General features: G+C 36.9%; 1 long non-coding RNA gene across 1 annotated transcript; it reads left to right on the plus strand.

Annotated features, from left to right (window-relative positions):
* The first annotated feature begins 14,279 nt into the window (after window positions 1-14,279).
* Window positions 14,280-15,026, plus strand: LOC149147178 (uncharacterized). Its single transcript, XR_016262215.1, has 3 exons — window positions 14,280-14,380; window positions 14,498-14,555; window positions 14,647-15,026. It is a non-coding gene; the product is annotated as an uncharacterized LOC149147178 (long non-coding RNA).
* The last annotated feature ends 7,995 nt before the right edge of the window (window positions 15,027-23,021 follow it).

A 23,021-nucleotide genomic window follows, 5' to 3' on the forward strand; every position in this document is an offset into this window, starting at 1 on the left:
TCACTAGTTACTAAAATTGCAACTCTTCTATTTACTCTCGAATGTCATCCTTTAAATAAAAAGAAATGTGTATAAATAATACTTCGTCCATTGCCCTTCCAACTACTTCAAAATTGTGATTTTAATACTTGTTTTTACACCTTTATACTCTTCCTTATTCTTTGTAATTTTCATCTTTTTATGTTACAGAAACATTGCAATTTTCCTCTTCTCTATGTTTCTAAATTATTTGAATGCAAAACATTGTAAGTTCTTCTTCTTCTCTATATTTCTACAAAAGGTATTCGGATCTAGGTTTGTAATTTGATATTTTAAAGAATTTTTTTCTTGGTTTTTTTTTTTTAATTTCATAATATATTTGAAATATTATTATATTTCTACAAAACGGATTTGGATCTAGGTTTGTAATTTGATATTTTAAAGAACATTTTTTTTGTTTTTGTTTTTTTTTTTTTTTTCATAATGTATTTGAAAGATTGTTATAAATTTAGCTGGTTCAATTTGATAGACATAAAAATATCAAATCATTAGTTTGATTTTTACAATTCAAATAACATGTCATAATTTTTAATAGGTAACTAGCATGGATTAGTCCTCAATATTTTAATGCAATATGGTGATTAAATTTTGATCTTGGTTTGGTGTCTAGATTTTAAACCTAATTTCAATAATAATTATTGATGGAGTATAGATTTTAAACCTAATTTTGATCTTGGTTTGGACAATGAATTCAATAGTATTGGTAATGAAGTTTGAACTTTATAATTGTCATTTTTAATACTTGTTATTTACATCTTGAGACTTTTCCTTATTCTTTATAATATTTATCTTCTTTAAGTTTCTAGATCTAGATCTAGAATTTGATGTTTTACAAAACATAATTTTTATTTAAGAAAGTATTTAAGAAGTTGTTATAAATTTAGTTCATCAAATGTGATAAGAATAAAAATGATCAAATCATTAATTTAATGTTGGGTGATTCAAAATAATTATCATAATTTTTTTATTATAAATAACTAATATGAATAATTGCTTCATACTATAATGCATTTTCCATGATGACTAAACTATGATATTTGATTTATACATTTGATTTCATTAATAAATTATTAATAAAATAAGTGAACTTAAAATATAAATATAAACAATAAATTAATAATATAACATTATTAATTAATAAATAAAAATAAAATTTATAAATTTCAACAAAAATAAAAAACAAAAACAACAACAATATCCAATAAAAAAATAAAATAAAAACAATAACTATAAACTATAAAATAAAATAAATTTAAAATTCCAAGCCACTTTGAATATTATTTTACTTCATACTTATATAATCTCCTTCTTAAACCTAGTTATTCACACTCCATGTATTTTCCCTTCATTCACTTATTGCTTGATTTCTCACCCAACCATTCATATGTACCTAATTTATTAATTTCTTTTTACTATTCGTTTATTTATTTCATAGAGCATATACATTTCCTCATATATATGCAAAGATTTTCCCTTCATTCACTTATTGCTTGATTTCTCACCCAACCATTCATATGTACCTAATTTATTAATTTCCTTTTACTATTCGTTTATTTATTTCATAGAGCATATACATTTCCTCATATATATGCTCTTTGCACGTAGACTTTTTGCAACATCTGGTGTTTGTTGATATTTTATTATTATTATTATTATTTATATAAATTATATTTTGTATTTTTTTAAATTGTGGGTAAAAAGTTTACTAAAAATATATTGACTTAAATTTTTTTTCAAAATGAAATTGAAATTTTGATTATTTATTTAAAGTATTTTTTAGAGTAATTTTTAATTTAGAATAATTATATATCTTTAAACCGAAAGGCTTATTTTACTATATGTGTGAAGGGATGTGTAAGTAATCAATACACATAAAAATGGTTTTTTTTGTTATTAATTTATTTTTAGTTATAAGTCAATATTAATTCATATTAAAATATTTTCTTCATGATTCATCTTGGTTATTTATTATATATAACATTAAAATATTTTCTTTTAACATTTTTTTCTATATATAAATATATATGAAGTTTTAAAATTGGCAAGTTTTGAGTTTCAAATTTTGACAACCCATGGTAATTTCTATGTAATTTCTATAGCATTCAAAAATACAATTTAAATAATGAAAAATAGACATTGTTTTTCCACTCTAGAAGAAATTTACACCTAAAGAAATTTGATCCTCTCAACTCATATTAGATCTATGCTTAAGATAAATCTATGTTAGTATATTCCACCATTAAATGTTTCCCATTTAACTTCATAAATTTTCTAAAATCTTGTATAAATGATTTGAAACTTAACCTCTTGTCCCCAAAGGGATAGAGATTGGTGTTGAAATGTGGCAACAAGAATATTCAAATTTTAATTTGTCCTTGAATTAAAATGGAGAATTAAAATTCGAATTTAGTCTCACGAGCTGTTTAAAAAATAATTAATTAATTCATCTTGGATTAATTAGTTGGAGAAATTCAAACATGAAGTCTTTGTGAAGTCATGAAATAATTATCCCTTTGATTGACAAAGTTATACCTTAATTAAAGAGATAAGGATGAGGTGTATTTGAGTTGTAATTAGTTAGCTCAGTTAACTAAGTTAAGTCTAGTTAAATTAGTTCCAAACAATTTAGGGAACTAATTGTGAGTTCAGTCAGTTAATGCATGCATGCATGAAACTAGTGTACTCCAGATAACTGAATATTCTCTCATAAATAACTCATGCATGTCAGTTCAAACAAAGACCTAGTTGAGATTAAAGGAAGGGACAGTGTACTATCAGTTTCTAGAATTATCCTATAAGAATATCTCTTGCATGTAGAAGGAATTCATTCCTTAAGATTTGCGCAGTTTTATAGTGTGTGAGATCAGTGTCATACAAGGTTACAACAACAACACCCAGGGAAAATAGCGCAAGGAAATAGGAGGCTTGGAGGACAAAGGAAAAGGCATATGAGTTGTCTAGTATGTCTATGAGCAGTGAGAGGGATTGTACTAAGAGCTGGATAGCTGTGAGAGCTAAAGCTTTGTGTAATCCTGAGATATTTCCACTTGTATGATAATATAGATAGCGGGGTTTTTTAGCTGAGGCTTTCCCCAGAGTATTCTTCTGTGTTTTCATGTGTGATTGATTCTTCTTCTCTCTTATATGTGCTCTGCTTGATCTTGCTCAAACCAATTAAGCTTCCGCAAGTTTGATTGTAGAAGTAGATTAAGTATTTTGCTTTAGTACATTGCATAATCAGATTAATCTACAGTGAGAATTTCTACATGGTATCAGAGCAAAGGTGATCAGAGCTGTGAACAACATACTGAGAAGGGAAAAGTCGAAGTTTGAAGTTCTTGATTGCAGGTACAAAATCGAATTCTTATCACATCTCAAAGTTCACCAATGGTGTTCAATGGCTTGAGACTCGAGTATGCACTAGATGGCAGCTCGAATTACATAGCATGGAAGGATCGCATAGAAGCACTATTAGAAGACAATGGTTTGAATGATTTCATTGATCAAGAAATCCCCAAGCCAACTACAGCTAATGCACAAGAATTGGCGGAATGGAAGAAGTGTGTGGCGAAGGCAAGGAGGATTCTTTTGGAGGGAGTTCGAGACCATATTGTCTCAAGTCTCCATGGCAAGGAGACTTCATTTTCAATGTGGAATACATTGAAGGACCTATATCAGAATAGTAGTGACCAAAGGAAACTGTCGCTCAAGGACAAGCTTCGGAAAATCAAGTGTGAAAAGGGCGACACTATTTCTACATATCTGAACAAGCTCGCCACCTGCAGAGATGAGCTTGGAAGTGTGGGAATAATGACAATCGATGATGATATGGTGAGTCTTGCTCTCCTCGATATTCCTAAGAGCTGGCATAGCTACCAGGACTCAATGAATGGAAGAGAGAAACTATCGGATTGGGAACGACTGTGGTCAAATCTGATGCAAGCGGAAATCAGGAGGAGCACCAAAGATGGTTATTCATCTAAGCATGATGATGAAGAAAATATAGCCTTAGCAAGTAAGGTAAGGAAAGGGAAAGGGAAAGGGAAGGCTTCCCATTCCAAATTGAGTGCTTCTCATGATGGGAAGAAGATTGAAAAATCTAAAGTGAGATGCTTTAATTGTCATGAGGTGGGCCATTATGCAACTAATTGTCCATTGAAGAAATCCAAGAAGGGATCCTCCAAAGGATCAGAAGGTGAGGCATTGGCCTCTCAGTTTGAATTGGATTTTACCCTCATCGCATGTATGGTTTCATCGATGGTGGTATGTGTTTGGTACCTGGATAGTGGAGCCTCATTCCACATGACCGGCGATAAGAGTTTATTCAATACCTTGGAGGAGAAAGACCTCAAGATGCACATAGAGATGCACGATGATGGAAAGTATCGTGTTTCAGGTGAAGGTATGGTTGTTTTTCAGAGGGAGAATGGAGCTCCTCTCACCCTTACTGATGTAAAGTATGTGCATGGACTGAAGAAGAGCTTGGTATCAGTCGCGATGTTGGAAGACAAAGGCTACGATGTTGTCTTCAGTAAAGGAAAGGCATTCCTAAGACACATAGCCACGGGTCAGACCAAGAGGATTGGGATTCAAGTAAAAAATCTCTACAAGCTGGAGGTAGATGATTGTGCTGCATTGAGTTCGAAAGTAGAATTGGTGCAAAGCCAAGACATTGGCGAGTTATGGCATAGGTGGTTGGGCCACTTGCATCATGGGGCCTTGAAGATAATGCAGTAGATTTCTATAGACTTCCCAAAGGTAAACTTGAGCAAGTGGACACATGCAAAGGTTGTACCTTGGGAAAGTACACCAAGTCTTCCTTTCATGATCGAGATAGTCGAGTTGAAGCAATCCTGGAGTGAGTTCATATAGATGTGTGTGGACCATTCTCAACATCCTCCACCGCGAAACAAAGGTATTATGTGATTTTCATTGATGATTTTTGTCGTAAATGCTCGATCTATTTCACACAAAAGAAGGATCAAACCTTCTCAAATTTTTGTGAGTTAAAAGCTTTGGTCGAGTAATAAGATCAAGGCCTTGAGAAGCGAAAATGGTGAAGAGTATGTCTCTCAAGAGTTTAAGGACTTCTGTGTAGCGGAAGGAATTAAACGGGAGTCAACGACACCTCATAACCCACAGCAGAATGGGGTGGCCAAGAGGAAGAACATAACAGTTGTGGGGGTAGCTCGAGCGATGCTGCATGACCAAGCCATACCACTTCATTTGTGGGTTGAGGCATGCAACACAACGGTCTATTTGCATAATGGAAGCCCACATCACATTCTTGGGATGAAGGCACGAGAGGAAGTTTTCTCTAAAAAGAGACCAGATGTGGGTCACTTCAAGATCTTTGGCTCATCGGTATATTGCCATGTGACCAAGGATGCCCAAAAGAAACTTGAGATGACAGCTGAGTTGGGGATACTTGTGGGGTACAGTGATACACCCCACAACTATTGGGTGTACTTGCCTACCAGTCAGAGGACAGTGGTTCGCAGAGATCTCAAGTTTGATGAGTAGAAGGCCATGTGAGTTTCCATTGAGAGGGAGCTCCACATACAGGCTGTGGAGGAAATTTTGGTTCCTAAGGAGGAAGAGCCTCATATTGATGCAAAGCAGCTGCATGCAGAGGTTCCAGGAGTGGAGACATCCACTCAATCAGAGTCTTCCAGAGATGGGCGGAAGCGCATGAGAGAAGCTGACAGATTGTTGTCGGATGCGAGAGAGAATGTGGGAGAACCATTTTCTCAGCGCAGACAGAGGAGGTCGCCTGATAGGATACATGGCCCTTGTTGGGGAATGTGTTGAGATCGAGCCACCTTCCTTTGAGGAAGTAGTGCAACAGCTGATTTGGGTTGATGCTATGGTGGAGGAGTATGACTCCATAGTTCGGAACAATGTTTGGGATGTGGTTCCAAGACCGGAGAACAAGTCAGTTGTGAGTTCTTGTTGGCTTTACAAAGTAAAGCAAGCTGCTAATGGTGGTGTAGAGAAAAATAAGGCAAGATTTGTTGCCCGTGGTTTCTCACAAGTTGAGGGGATTGACTATGATGAGACTTTTGCTCCTGTAGCAAGGTACTCATCTATCATATCGATTTTGGCACTATCAGCACATTTGGGTTGGAAGATCCATCAAATGGATGTGAAGACTGCATTCCTCAATGGCAAGATTGAGGAGGAGGTGTACATAGAGCAATTGGAAGGTTTTGAGAACTTCGATTGTGAGTCGCATGTGTGCCGAATCAAGAGAGCTTTGTACCAGTTGAAGCAAGCACCTCGTGCTTGGTACACCAAGATCGACAACTACTTCACTGGGTTGGGCTTCACAAAGAGTGAAGCAGATGCGAACCTGTACCACATCATGGTAGAAGGTAAGTAATTGATCATTTTCTTTATGTTGATGATCTGATATTGATAGGTGATGATCAGTTGATCATGTCTTGCAAGGAGGACCTTGCAAGAGAATTCGAGATGAAAGACATGGGTCTCATGCACTACTTCCTTGGCATGGAAGTGTGGCAGAAGGATGGGGAGCTGTTTGTGTCTCAAGGCAAGTATACCAATGAGATACTCAGGAGATTCCACATGGAGATGTGCAAGCCCATGCAGACTCCTCTAGCAGGTAACTGGAGGAAGGAGGATGCTACTTCAGGAAAAGTAGTAGAGGCTACTGTGTATCGGCAACTTGTGGGTTCACTAATGTACTTAGTGAACACATGACCAGATTTGTGCTATGCGATGAACCAGCTGAGTCAAGCTATGGTTCAACCTACCAAGTTGTTTTGGAAGGCCGCTAAGCATGTTTTGAGATACTTCAGAGGCACATCTTAGTATGGATTATGGTATAGACGAACAGAGGGAGTGAACCTACAAGGCTTCACAGATGCAGATTGGGCAGGGAGTGCATCAGAGCAGAAGAGTACATCAGGAGGAATTTTCAACCTTGGGTCAGCTGCAGTTTCTTGGTACAACAGGAAACAGAGGTCAGTTGCACTCAATTCAACAAAGACTGAATACATGGCTGCAAGTCAGGTAGCATGTGAGGCCATTTGGATGTGGAAAATTCTAGTTGGTTTGTTTGATCAGAGGATGGATCCAACTGTGATCTATTGTGATAATCAAAGTTGTATCAAACTCTCTAAGAATCCAGTATTTCATGACATGTCCAAACACATCGACATTTGGTATCATCATCTCAGAGACTGTGTGGCGAGGAGGATCGTGTTGTTGCAGTATGTTTCGACCGAGGAGCAAGATGCTGACATTTTGACTAAGGCATTGTCAAAGTGTATATTCGAGTTCCATTGAGACAGGATCAGGGTGGCAAATAATCCCTTTCTTGTTGAGAGGGAGTGTTGAAATGTGGCAACAAGAATATTCCAATTTTAATTTGTCCTTGAATTAAAATTGAGAATTAAAATTTGAATTTAGTCTCACCAGCTGTTTGAAAAATAATTAATTAATTCATCTTGGATTAATTAGTTGGAGAAATTAAAACATGAAGTCTTTGTGAAGTCATGCAATAGTTATCCCTTTGGTTGAGGAAGTTATCCCTTAATTGAGGAGATAAGGATGAGTTGTAATTAGTTAGCTCAGTTAACTGAGTTAAGTCCAATTAAATTAGTTCCAAACAATTTGAGGAACTAATTGTGAGTTCAGTTAGTTAATGCATGCATGCATGAAACTAGTGTACTCCAGATAACTGAATATTCTCTCATAAATAACTCATGCATGTCAGTTTAGACAAAGACCCAGTTGAGATTAAAGGTAGAGACAGTGTACTATCAGTTGCTAGAATTTTCCTATAAGAAAATCTCTTGCATGCAAAAGGAATTCATTCCTTGAGATTTGCGTAGTTTTATAGTGTGTTGGAGCAGTTTGTGAGATCAGTGTCACACAAGGTTACAACAGGAACACCTAGGGAAAAAAGTGCAAGGAAATAAGAGGCTTGGAGGGCACAGGAAAAGGCATATAAGTTGTCTAGTATGTCTATGAGCAGTGAGAGGGATTGTTTGAGAGCTGGATAGCTGTGAGAGCTAAAGCTTTGTGTAATCCTGAGATATTTCCACTTGTATGATAATGCAGATAGCGGGGTCTTTTAGCTGAGGCTTTCCCCGAAGTATTCTTCTGTGTTTTCATGTGTGATTGATTCTTATTCTCTGTTATATGTGTTCTATTTGATCTTGTTCAAATCGATTAAGCTTCCGCAAGTTTGATTGTAGAAGTAGATTAAGTATTTTGCTTTAGTACATTGCATAATCGGATTAATCTACAGTGATAATTTCTACAATTGGACCTGGATTTCTAAAATCTTGTATAAATGATTTGAGACTTAACCTCTTGTTCCTGAGGGGATAGATAGTGGTCCGACACTACAATTTCGAGAACTAAAAACTTCATTCATAATTGTGATAAAATTGACTGCTTAAAAACATAGGTGTAAACTAAAGTAAGGTAGACATAAACTTTTCGAGGCTAGAAACTTATATATATATATATATATATATATATATATATATATATATATATATATATATATATATATATATATATATATATACAACTCTTTAAAAAGATGTTACCAAATTATAACACTTCATCACAGTGAGGAGGAACACATGATTACAAAAGGAGCTAAGGTCATGTCTTAATCGGGCTTAGTAAGGGGATGAGTCTTACCAATTTTGTTTTGAATACTTAAGAAAGAAAAATATTTTAAAGAAGATATTAGGTTTTATAAGACTAGATGTTATAATAGAGGATAACACATGTCAGTGAATTTAATTTATATGTTAAATTTTGTTAAATTTTAATTATTAATCTAGGATTGTGTGCTTGTGAAATGACACTAAAATATATGCAGGATCAAAGTGTATTTTATTTTATTTTAACTAGGCCACATAGCTAGTGTTCCCTGCAGTTTAGTTTAATTTAGTTACTAATTGATTTTGTATTGCTATGATGTAATTAGTCATAGTTAAATGTAATTAGTCCAAAACTTGGTCAAAAGTAATATTGTTGTCATATTGTTTTTTTCCAAGATTTTATATAATAATTTCTCTTCTTTTTTTTAATGTGTCATCTACCTACCCAAATGGTTCAAGAACTTTAGTGTTTTTCATGTCAACATCAATGCATTGTGAATACGTTATTACCATGCTACGACTAGGAATAATAACAGGTTTGGATGGGTTTGTTCAATTCTTTCATGTCTCTTGCAATATTGAAGTATTTAATTTAAATTTACGTGAAATGTGACTTACTATAACTCAGTTTTATGACTCTAATTTAGTATCACGACTTGACTTAACTAGTACAAACCTAAACCTAACTAAAACTAAAATATAATCTAACTAAAACTAAGATACTCAAAGGCCTTTTCTAGTATCAAGATTTTAAATACTCCGTTAAAACTAAAATATAAAAGGCTCCTTTTCTAGTATCAAGATTTTACATTCTAGTGGATATAAATGGTTCTCACTAAGAACCCAACTAACTTACATTATATGGATGGAGAGTATAACTCAATTTTTTACTCATATTTTAATTAGCTGATACATGAATGATGTGACTCCCCTCACAACAATAACTTTTCATTTTCTCAACTATATTAAATTTAGAGTCAACTAAGCCTATTATCCTTTATGTAATACAATACATTATACATGATAGTTAGTATGATGGTTCCATGTTCTTTTACATTGCTTCAGGATACCCGGCCAATAACCTATTTTCACGTCGTCGACAAATAAAGCCAATACCAGACCTACCCCTTCCTCCTCTTGTTGTGCATCAAATAATGCTTTACTTATTTAGATTTTCCGAAACTATAGGATAAAATCGACACATCAAAATACACATTGCTTACCAAGGAAAGCATTACAAGAAACTCATATTGTATTCCTCCAAACTCTGATGCCGGACTCATCATTTGTCTACAAATCTTGGACATTCTAGATCATAGCATCCGGTATCGTAGTTGTGGGACTGCATCACTTATCGGAAATCTGCATCATGATGCCTTCTTTAATACATCAACCAAACTTGGGACTATGTAATTACCGTCCATTAAACAAATAACATTGGTTCAGTTGTACGATATTTGCGGATAGACCTGCAATAATCATCTACCAATGGATTATTGGTTGGTAGTATTTAATTTAGTGGCATTCCATTAATCACTACACTAAACTTTGATGCTTAAATAAGGGGTGTTAGATGTTTCATCTTGAATATGGAAAGAAAGAAAGAAGGAAATAATTTTAACGTCCACGAAGCTAAAGATAGCTTATGGGACAGATTGCTTCTTCATTTGCTTGATGTATTTGGCCCCTTTTTTTGTGAAGCTTCACAATAAATGCTCCCAGCTTCTCGACAAACCCCTCACTAAATAGATTATCCCAAGAGCTCGCTGCTAGCATATCTGCATAACTTTTCTTGTTGTCTTTGAAGGCTTCACATTCTAAAATGAATTTTTTTTTTATTTCCACTTTTCCGGAAGAACAAAAAATGCATACCCTTTCCTTCCACACTTCCTTTGGCCTTTTCCAACGCCTTGTTTCACAACGAAGTTGATGAGAATTAGTCCTTAACTGAGCAATAAGAATTTTGGCCCTCCAAGAGATATTGGCCTCCATGTATGATTTTGGTTAATGATTGAGTGGGATTAAACACTTCAATATAGTAATTTTTCTTTCTTCCTAGCTCCTTATCCCAAGTACGTTTGTGGAACATTTCCATAACAAAAGCTTTTATCTCTTTACTGTTTATGGGACACGGTTCAACCAAATACCCCATTTACTAAACCATTTGTTATTTCGCTGCATCCAAGTTTTTTTGCTCTTGCACAATCTATCATTAAAGACAACCTTAGGCCATCTGCCCTCTTCCATTTGCTAAATTTTTTTTAAATACCTTATGACTCGCACCATAGCAATTGCTTCAGTAGGAGCAGTCCCTGTTTCACTTAACAACATATCATAAGGAACTGCACTTTTAATCTTAAATTTGTTTGTAATCAAACGCTTCTGAATTTTCTCAATTTGTCTCCACTGCATGTCGAAGGTACTACTAGCCCACAATTCACAACCATAGAGAATCACTAGAATCACTAAAAGCCCAAAAAGAGTTTGAGTGGTCTTCCAGTCCCACAACTCTGCCTCTCTACACCTATTTTGAAAAGCATAAAATGCTTTCCAACCCCCCAAAGTTCTTTTCTTTCTACAACCATTCCAGCTTAGATTTTTGTTGAAGTCAATTCTGAGGTATTTGTAATCCGCAACTTCTTCCAGAATGTTGCCTTCAAAGTAGAACTTATGTTGGTTATGTTTTCTTTTCTTAAAGAAGACCACTACTTTTGTTTTGCTGATATTGACTTCCATCCCCACACTTCTACAAAAATGCTCAAGGGATAGTAAGTGCTCTTGCAAACCAAGAGCCGATTTAGCAATCAGAATAAGGTCATATGCATACAAAAGAAGCCTTATAACAAACTTGCACAAATAGATACCATCACCCCCTTGCGAATTTAACCACTCCTCAAGCTTGTCGATATATAAACCAAAAAGGGTAGGAGACAGTGGGCAACCTTGCTTGACCCCGATATTGCTTCTAAAACTTTCAGAAATGCCTGCTGAAGTTCTAATTTTGACTTTCACCTGTTCATACAGCCTATGCACAGCTGCTCTCAAATGTTTAGGAACCCCAAGTTCTTCCATTCTATGTCAAAGTTTATCCCTAGGAACCGAGTCAAACGCTTTTCTGAAATCAACAAAGCAACAAAAGACTTCTTCATTTTTCTCCCAAAATTTCTCAATGATTTGCCTTAAAGTTATGCAATGATCAACTATGGAATGCTTAGGTCTAAAACCTGCTTGCCCTTTAGCACGCTTATCTCTTTCTTCTGCCCACTTGCTAATTTTGTTTTCTAGCATGCTTCCAAATAGCTTTGCAAACAAAGGGTTTATCACGATGGTCCTATAATTGGAGGGATTATTGATGTCACCGCTCTTGAAAAGAGGTATTGCTGGACTAGTTGTACAATCTGTGGGGAGCCCTTGTTGTATGTTGTTGTTGAAGATTTTTGTAATGTGAGGTGCAAGAATCTTTGAGCCCCAGTTTAGATATTCTACTTGGAGTTCAGCTAAGTCTTTTGCTTTTCCAACACCCAACTTCTTGATACCCATCTCTACCTCTTGTACCATGAAGAGTTCAGTATCAGTGTTGACCAAGGGGGGAGGGTCAACCTTGGGAACCTGCTCATAGAGTTGTCTTGCATAGTCAAACCATTTAGAAGCTGCAATATTATTTCCAATTTGTATCTTTTTCGGTTGGAGCTCCTTCCAAAATAATTTGGGATTATTTTCCCCAAGGAAGATTAGTTCTTCCCTCCTTGAAACCATGAAATCAACCCTTTTATTGCTTAATAATTGCTTGTAAGATTTGAGCTTTATGTTATCCTTGTTTGACTCCTTCCACATTCTCCTTGCCTTTTTGCATTCCTTATCAAACCATGCATTAACCAGAAAGAAATTTGTTTCAGGCTTCTTAATTTTTGTTCTTTTGCACTTTGCAAGTGCGCATTGAATTAAATGTGTTAATTCATGACTATGAAGGTTGTGAATTGTAATTTTCTCCTTCTCAAAGAGCCTATCTAGCGTCATTTTGAAGGTATTACGATTTTATGGGGTCAAAAGAATTCTACCCTGTGGGAGATTTTCTTGGACATGCTGAATTTTTGACTCTAATTGTTTCTTTCCAATCCAAGAGAAACATAAATAAATTGGCTTGTCATCTGATTTCAAATCCCATAGTTGATCTCCAACCAAAACTTATTCCATTTTCTCTCACAAACCATGTGAGAAAATTACATTATCTACCACACTTGCTCCATTGTAAGTATTGCAAGTGAAATTACCGAACTTGCTCCATTGTAAGTATTGCAAGTGAAATTACTGGACTTTGCCCATCTAGTCAAGCCATTACAAATGACTAAATCAAACGCCCCACATAGAGTAAGCAATTGTTCACCAAAGAGATTGTAGCCCTTGTCCTCTGAAATTCTTTCCCACTGATGATTACTTTCTTCTGTAAGCCAAATAGGGTCACAATCATCTTTACAACAAAGAATTCTAGCTTGCTCACTTGTAGTCCTAGCATTGAAATCACCCACTATAAGGACTTCACCTAGCTGCGAATATGTTGCAATATCTACTTTTAAAGCTACAAATGGATCTTTGTGGTCAAGCCCTATACCTTTGTAGATTTTTGAAACCTGTGGCGCAAAATAGCATGCTGCAATTCTGATGTGGTTTCCATTTTCTGATATTTTAAACCAAATGAATTGCTTATTTGAGTCTTCTTTTTCTAACTGAATGAGACGACCTTCTTTCTCACTTACTAAAACCATGATACCCCCGTGCCCTTTTCCATTCCCTGTTGCCTTGTACCACACTGCCATCTTCCAGTATCCTTCAAACAAAGGTGTCTTGCACCCTTCATGCTCATGTGTTTCTATGAGGCAAATTATGTCTCTATTTTCCGCAATAGTCCCTAACCCAGGTCCTCATCTCCATGGGTAACCTCTGCAGTTCCAACAAACTAATCTTAAGGAAACTTGGGTATGACTTGATTGCTATTTATTTTGACATGCAAGACTCACATTTGAGTCTTTGTCCCTGTTTTCCCATATCGACCTTGCTTTCTGATTTCCTGTTGAAGAGTTTGTTGCCTCTTCTTTATTACCATCTTGCAACTTTATTCTAGAAGGAGGTCCAAATTGCGCTATCACAGCGTTGCCTTTATAAATCCATGCTCTCTTTCCTTCATCTCTTGCTACCCTAACCTTTAAAATTTCCTCCCTTCTTTCCTCCTATGGTTTTACAGTTAAATCTTCTTCTAGGAAAAAACGAGAACCCCTCAAGAGATGTTTCTTGTTTAGAATAATATATTTATCACACAAGCTAGGCATAACGACTTTTATGGTGAATGAATGAATGCGAAGATATCTAAAAAGACTTGTAATCTTTGGCATTAATTAATCGTTGTGCGGCAAGGTGTTAATATGAAATGGTTAAATAACATAAGCGCCATGTGAAATGGCCGTGGGCATAATAATAATGTAAGCGCTATTGAATGGGATATACGTGTTCACATCACTGTAGTTAATGGTGACAGCTGGGTCCTTGATTTCTCCGCCCGCAGCACACACATGGCTATGTTATTCTTTAACGTTGTTCACATCATGTAGTTAATGGTGATAGCTGGGTACTTGATTTCTCCTCCTTCGAACCTTAGATAGGTTAGGGTTTCCAAACACTGCACCATCTTTGGCACTATGGTACTCCTCTGATCCTCGATATTATTTTTAATGGCTTCTGCTACCATTACACAACGTTTCTTAGAAATTGTAACATAAAAATTAGGTAATTTCTGACTCAGGGTTCATGTTGTGTAGAGGCAGCCTTGCAGAGGGTTTGTCGCTTCTAAAATTCGGCGGCCAAACATTCACACAGGTAACATTTTTGTTTACTCCCTTGTCTAAGTTTCAACCCATCATATTATGGTTTCCGCTCAAGGTTTAAGTGTTTCATTTTCTCCATGCAGGTTGTTCACTCCGTCTCATTGATGCTTTTCATCAAACAAGTACTGTTGAGGGTTAAGGTTCCCGTTCCCCTTTACCCGCTAAATTGATTTCCCTCTTTCTTACAGAAGTTATCTCACAGGCATTGTATTTTCTGGCAGGTATGAGGTCTGCGTTAATGCTTTGTTACCGCCGCCCTGAGGAATGGTTTAGGAATTCATTCAATATTCTCGTTAATTTCATGGCAGAACCAGACTCATTCCTGTCAAATATTAATGTAAAATATCGTTGATTTTAAGACAGAAACATTCTCTGTAATTAATTTTTTTTGGATATGCATAGGAGTCTGAGCCATGCACGGCTTCCATTGCTGATGGGAAATTTCTTTGCAAACTTCTGTATGATGCAGTCTTCACTTTGAAGTTTGTATGCCTAAAACTCACAGATGGAATTGATTGTTTTATTAATTTGGGCTCTCCATTAATTGCATTTATCAATCCAAAGTCTTGATTACTCCAACAACAAAAAATTCCAAGGTGTTTGTTGTAGAGATATTTCAAATTTTTTAATGAAACAAATGTGATCCCTACTAATATCTCTCAATGAAAATGTTATGGCGATTTTCCCGAATAAAAACCCCTGCTAATATCTCTCAGTGAAAATTTTATGGCAATTTGCGGGAATAAAACCCCATAAATATCCCCCGAAATCTCTCAGTGAAAATGTTATGGCAATTTGCCAGAATAAAACCTCGTTAAATATACCCCGAAATTAACTCGATGCCCGTAGGATAAATTAACGTCTAAAAGCATCGATTTCCTGCATCTGATGAATCACAATCCGAAAGAAGACCCCATGAATTACAATCTGAAAGAAGACCCTGCTAATGGAAGATCAAGAAATAATACAGTAAACCTATCTCTATAAGCTAGTGTGCAAGGTTTTAACGTAAGATTTGGAAGATATGGCAGTTGTTGGGTTCCTTTGTCATATTATCCATATCAATCAATACAATAGATCCATAACAATCAATACAATACAGTAGGGGAGAGATTCCTAATGTTGTGCAGGGACCAATAATTGATATAGTACTGGTCCCACCAAACTACCATAAATTGAGACTTTTGAAACCAATATTTAAACAAAAATAAATAACATTAAGTATAAATAAGTATTAATTTATGTCCAAAATTTCCCCACACACTCACTGGGCCCACAACTGTCCATAAATAGTATCTTACTACTTAAGACTGCAAACCATATTGACCCAACTAGAAAATAGCTAAAACCCTAAAGGCTTCAAAAATGGTCTATTCCAGAAGTACAAAGCAGCAATCACTTCAACCCCCACTCATCAAAACTGAAGCTTTGTATGCTAAATAAATATCCCTACCTGCACATAATAAAAGGGAATGTATGTCAGCCATAACTGCTGTGTTGATCAACAACTAAACACCTTATGTTCAATAAATGACACCCAACCCAATAACATTTAAACCCACTTTGTTCAATAAATGACACCCAGACCCAATAAATGCAATAAATGACACCCAACTCACTCTATTTCTCATTAAAATAGATCAAAGCACATGGATCAACAAATAACCAATTCCCAACCATTAGATCACATCAAATTAAATCCAAACCACACATTCAAAATGAAGCCATTGCAATCCCTGTGCATCCATGTCCACCAATTAAATTCTAGTGCCAAAAAGTATAAAAGAAGTCCACCCACTGTTGAAGTTGCATCTTATGCTTTCAAACTATTCAGTAAACTTGAAGACAACATCACAAAATAGTTGCGAATATATCGAGGTTAGTTATATCAATTACAACTCATTCTTCTTACAGTTTTGTTTTCATTGTTTTCATTTATCAGATTTCTTACATGACCTGTCTGGCCATAACTACTAAAAGGATAGCTGGATGGTTTCACAAACAGCCATTGAAACTCATTCTTCTTACCGTTTTGTTTTCATTGTTTTCATTTAACAGAGTTCTTACATGATCTGTCTAGCCATAACTGCTAAAAGGATAGCTGGATGGTTTCACAAACAACAATTGAATAAAAAGTAGGTTCTAAATATAGCTACTTAGAAAAGTTAAAACCATTCCTTAAAATAAAAAAAATAAAAAATGAATGCCTTCAACATACTTAATTTTTTCAGTTCAATTTTCTTCTTACAGTTCTGTTTTCATTGTTTTCATTTATCAGATTTGTTACATGATCTGTCTGGCCATAACTGCTGAAAGGATAGCTGGATGGTTTCACAAACAGCCATTGAAACTCATTCTTCTTACAGTTCTGTTTTCAATGTTTTCATTCATCAGAGTTCTTACATGATCTGTCTGGCTATAACTACTAAAAGGATAGTTGGATGGTTTCACAAACAACAATTGAATAAAAAGTAGGTTCTAAATACAACTATTTAGAAAATTTAAAACCATTCCTTAAAATAAAATAAAATGAATGCCTTCAACATAATTTTTTCAGTTCAATTTTCTAAAACTTTTTATGACTGATAAGTCCATTCCAAGGCTGATCACAGCTGCAAGTTGTTCCCAACATAGAATTTATGCCCAGCCTTATTGTGATTATGACATGCATAGCACTCTTTTGGAGCATATGACCATATTTTTTTTGAGTTTCCAAACTAATTACTATGCCTCGAATGGTGGCCATGGACTGCAATGGAGAAGTTGCAGTACTGAGACATTTTTGGCAATGCCAAACAGCAAAAAAAATGGAAAATGATATTTGAAACAAAATATATGTGCACATTTCACTTTCTTATGCCTTAGCTAGTTCCTATTCTTACATTAACGAAGCAGTCATGGGAATGCATCATTATAAGCCCAGCTTGCTATAAGGGAATTCTTAGCAAAAGCCTTAGAAACTGATTGCTGAATAATGCCTTCATCTGCACTACAACTTCTATCATAGAATCCTACTTGAAGCCCATTAGCAGATATCCATATAAAAGTTGCTAAACTGATGAACAGGCATGGAATTGAGAGACTACGAAGTAATTTGCAATGAGAGACTACGAAGTAATGCAATTCGATTTCCTGTAACATACATGTTGATAATTTCCTGTAATAAAGCAGAAGTATTTTTGCCTTGTATGAAAGAATAATTTACAAATATCATAATGTCTAAATGCATGCAATAATTTTACAGGTTGTTGCATCTGTGGCAAAAGGAAGTTATACTGCTCGTACAAGAAGTGGCAGGAGACTGACAAGGGGTGCACAATTGCGATGCACATCGTCTGATGAGGATAGGACAACAGATGTCAATGCCAACAATGCACCAGGGAACATTTTTGAGGATGACCATGTGACAGCAGCTGATGTTAACGCACCATCAGCCACAGAACCACCATCAACAACAGTCCAAGGAGCAAGCTCAACTAAAAAGATTAGTGCTATAAGAGGATGGACAAAAGAACAAATGTTAGCTGCAATTGATGAGAGTTTAATGGATACTCAGTTCAGTCATCTGCAAAAAAACATGGTATTCCTCCCTCATCAATACATTATTGGATAAATGGATTGACTCATACAAAACGTAGAGGGCCTCTTATAGTTATGACTGAGGAGGAGGAGGCCGAGTGTTATAGACATTTTTGTGCCTTGCAGCTATAAGCATGAAGTGTCCATAAACCAAGGGATCCTAAGTCCCTAAAAGTGTTGTTCCGACCCCTAAAGGAGCAAGGTCAACAAATTATAGCTTCTCCCAGAAGTTCTCCACCAGAAATTGCTCAGAATCAGCCAAATCAAGATCATTTCAGCTGCTCCACTGGCTAGCTACATTGCATAGCACCCAAATACACTAGCTAGGTGTGTTGCAACACACCTAAATGCACTACCAGGGTGCGTTGAGCAGGAAATGACAAATGGTAGTGTCATTCCATGAGGTGGAAAGACAATGGAAGCTTCCAGAATCTTCTCCAATGACACTTGCCTCACTGAGTTCGACCAAGGATGAGTAAGAGGCTCTCAGTCTCCAAGTGGAAGCAAGAACTGACAGAGAGAAGCCACTAGTCAAATCATAAGCTGACTCATCCTCCTTGCATACATCTATACATGGATCCCTCATCCCAGAGATCCAGAGGCTGGAATTTTGTACATTGCAAAGAATTGTTGTTGGTTTTGAGATAGATATCAGAGTATTGGGTGATTTATGCTTTGTTGGAGGTGAAGAGGGGCTTCTTTGTTGGGAGGTTGATGCTAGATCAGGAATCATCGGTTGTAACTCCTCCTAGATCTTCTTGTTATATCAATAAAACTATTTGAGTTTCTCCTACATGCTTGTGTATCATTGATGTTTGTTACATTTGTATGTTTAGCTTAAATCTGATCCTAAGCTTTTTATGAATATAAACCCATGTCTTTGTATAGTTTCCTTCTTCCGTGATCTTGCAGGTATTTGGTGAAGCTGGGCAAGTAAGGGAGCAGGTAGCTGGAAGCTGTCAAAGAGGAGAGAGATTGGATCAAAGGACTAGCGCAAGACACAGGTTGGTTCATCCTATTCCTCTTTGTTTATAGTTCATAAAGAAGAATACAAAAGTAGTTTTCTCTGTTTGTTTCTAAGGTCACTGTCACACCTTAGTGGGATAGGGTCGTTCTGAATAGACACTTTTCCCGTTAACAAAATGGCGACTCCGCTGGGGATGATTGTCTAATTAGTTTGTTTGTGTTTCTCTTGTTGTTTGTTTCATAAACTTAGAAGTAGCAATCGAACAGCTGATTCACAAATGATCTGATTGCCCTTTGTGATAGCTCTTAGACCTCCTTTAAATCTACCCTCTGATTGTGCATTATTGATTGCTTTTACTCGGCCAAAAACCATATATTAAACTGCAAACCGTGACCCAGAACCCGGATAGAATTCTCGTTTCTGCCCCAGCGCAGGCTCTGTGAAGAGGTTTTTCATTTCAACGCACTTCCCGAGAGGGCTACCTGTGCTGCAATGCAGTTTCTCTGTTTAACATGTGCGCTGATCAGCCTAGCCTTGTGCAGTTGAGGTTCTTTGCTTCATTTTTTTCAGTTTTGTCTATGATTTTTGCAGCCTGTGATCAGTGTATGTGTCTGTTTAAAAACCCCTTTTCCTTGCCATAATTCTGCCTCCTTTGTACAAAAAGACTGTAGATGTTTTTGTGTGTTTGTTACGTCATTTACAGTTTTCCATTGCAAAAGTAGAATAGTCATACTGTCGTCCTTTGATTTAGATCTGTCACAAGTGTCGATTTTGATCATAAGAGAAAGTTTGTTTGCTGTTGACAGTCGATTATGCTTTTACTTTTGCCTTTGGTTTGAATTTGAGACTTTCTAGTGTCGAAACGAGTATTTATTTCAAAATCATAAAGTGTGGTAATCATCTCTACCTTTTGATTTCGAAAAGAAGCTTGTTTGTGTTTGTCACTTGAAAGAAAATTCAGATTTGTATATCAACTTTCTTTTTAGGCATCAATATTAAGAAAGTGAAAAACAAATACATGCACATGTGCATTTTCATATTGACAGTCTGTTTGGCTTGATTTAGGAAAGTGCATTTACAGTGTGCTCTTTGCTCTTTGCGAAAAGATTGTGTCTTTCTTTTCCCCTTGTAGCTAGGATTTTCATTGCTGAAAAGAGATAAAAAGTTTGCTTATCATCTTTAGATTGCATTTTAGGAATTACATCTACATCTCGTGGTGAACCCAAAAGGCAAACTTCATAAGAAAGATCAACTTAAAATAAATTCAATGAATCTAATAATGCTTTGGAACTTAACGCACAACATTTAGAGGTCTAGGCTAGAGACGTATTTCGGCGTCGTGGAGCCTGGTAACTATTGTCCTCACTGATGGTTGGGTGATTCCTCCACTTTGAGACGATAAGTGCCAGTACAGACTTGTGCTCCCACGTACCGTCGAGTATATATTGGGAGACCCCTATAGGCTTAAAACCTTTTATCCATAGGAAGCTGTGTCGACCGCCCTACTGATCGCAATGCACTGAACACAGCATTCGGGAAGATTGATTGCCGTACCATAAAAAGTATTCTGCAGTTTTGCGATTGGTTTGGTACTCCCTCTACCTAGATCTCCAGAGCAGTCCCTTTCGTTCCTTTTCAGACTCCTTAACGGAAAAGGTCCATCTGAGCACTTGTCACTTCAGGCTCATTAAAAATCGAAGGAGACTAGAGTCATCTTTTGTTTTTTCTCGACTCTTAAAAACTGAAAAAACAAGTTGTGTCAAAGCATCTAAAAATTTATTTTAAACAGAATATTCATCACCCTTTTCCTACGTTGATCTTAGGTTGAGAAAATGGAGTCCACCAACCAAGGAATTCCCCTTGGTGGAAATCCTAGTCCCTTCTCCTCTTGGGGAGATGTTGGTGCGCCCCATATGGCCACATTGTCGCTTCCAGGACTGACAATTGGCTTGCTGGTATGGCTCTTCTCAACCAATGTCGTTCAGAACACCACTATTCCTGAACAATCGAATCAGCAATTAGACGAGTCCAGAGTTGCCCACCAGCCTTCTACTTCCTCTAATTCTTCCTCTCCTCCTTCCTCTTCGCTTGATGGGGCTGGCAAAGCCAAAAGTCAAGTTCCTAAGGAGAAGAAGGAAAAGAAGAAGAAAGAGAAGAAGAAGAAGGAGCCAAAGGCAAATGGGGGAAAACGAGTGTCGTCTAACGAAAATTCACACACTGCATCGACCAGGCCTAAATCGCCATGTGTCATTTGCAAAGGAGACCACTTTCACAGAGATTGTCCTTGCATCCCTCAGATACTAAGGGATTGGTCTCCTCGTTTGCACAATCCGGTGTCATCAACCTCTGATGATCATGTTGAAAGCACACCGTCAACTAGCGAAAGTGAAGCCCCAGGACAAAAAGGGAAAGCTAGATTTCCTTGTAAACTGTGCGAAGGCAATCATGCCGTCCACCGTTGTCCCTTCTTAGACGAAGCTAAAAGAGTTTTGGATGATCGTCCGGTTTCACCGTTACGACTTCCTCCTGAATATAAAAAACTCTTGCCGAGTTCGTCGCTAGTTGAGAATCCTGCTGGCCCGCTCAAGTGGTGGCTGAAGTGCCTATCATTGAAGAAAAACCAACTGAATCCATACCAGACGAAAGTCAAAAGGTCGAGGCGGCAGTTGACCCAGTCTTGTCTTCAGAGGTTTCATCTTCAGATGATACAGTCACTAAAGAGAACAAGGATGACACCGTCCAAATTCTCTTCATAAACACAGACTCCGACGAACATGTGGAAATTTACCCGTTCCTTTACCGAAGGAAGGAAGTTCGTCAGAGCCGTATCCGGCCGTCTATTCGGTCCCACCTCCAAGCAACCTAGTTGTTTCCTTCGACTGGAATCAACTTGGCAGACCCCGTTTACCAGCAAGTGTACCATTCTGAATTATTGTTCAAATATATAGAATGGTTATGGCTGGTACCATCATAGATGAGGGGGCTTCTGTGAGTATCCTTTCCTCGACTGCTTGGAAAGCGCCTGGTTCGCCATCGCTTCTGCCTGAAATGAGAAATCTGACAGGCTTTGATAAAGGAACCAGTCGACCTTTAGGGATCCTTCCCGATGTGCCCATAACAATGAGAAGGAAGACAGTTCGCATGAACGTAATGGTAGTTCAAGGGCCCTTAGATTACAATCTACTCCTTGGACGAGACTATATTTATTGCATGGGAGCCATTGTCTCCTCACTCTTTAGAGTAATGTGTTTTCCGCATGAAGGAAGAGTGGTCAAGCTCGTGGACCAGCTTTCATTTCCCGGATCACGCATAGCAAATAGTCATATACCATCCCTAAATGGTCTCTTCATGCAAGAAATGTCTCAATTCCCAATCCGTCCTCCCGATGAGCGCGAGTAATTCGGAGGGATATGACTGAAACCCAAGGGGCATGCATCCTGGTCTGCTTTGGCAGGAAAACTTCGGGTATAGGGTAGGGTTCCGCGGGAGAATATGACTAGTCTGTACCCCGTCCGTTAGTGGAAGATGGGTTATTCTAGAATAAGATTCTCTTGTCAAAGTTATGTGAGTTGGCGGGCATCCTCACATAACCCGCCGAGGTCTACCTCTTACAGGTTACCCAAAGATTGTTCTATTCACGGTGCAAACAAAACACTTCTTCGGCGATGTCTACCTGATAGAACAAATGTTTTGTCTGCAAATTGAGGGGTAACCTTGAAACCATATTTTATACCTGGGGGCATAAAAACCTTTCGGAGTGCAAGCAAAGAGCGATTATTTATCTGTTTTTTGGATTAGTCGTTTCCTAACTTGCATAAAGAAAGGATGTCGGGCAAAAATCTAAAAGTTGTCGTCTTTATATGAGACATTCTTATCATATGACTGGATTAATCGAGCAGTTTTAGCACGTAG

Source organism: Pinus tabuliformis, chromosome 9 (genome assembly GCF_031772625.1).
Source record: "Pinus tabuliformis cultivar Carrire ecotype Pingquan chromosome 9, CPIR1, whole genome shotgun sequence".
Taxonomy (NCBI): domain Eukaryota; kingdom Viridiplantae; phylum Streptophyta; class Pinopsida; order Pinales; family Pinaceae; genus Pinus; species Pinus tabuliformis.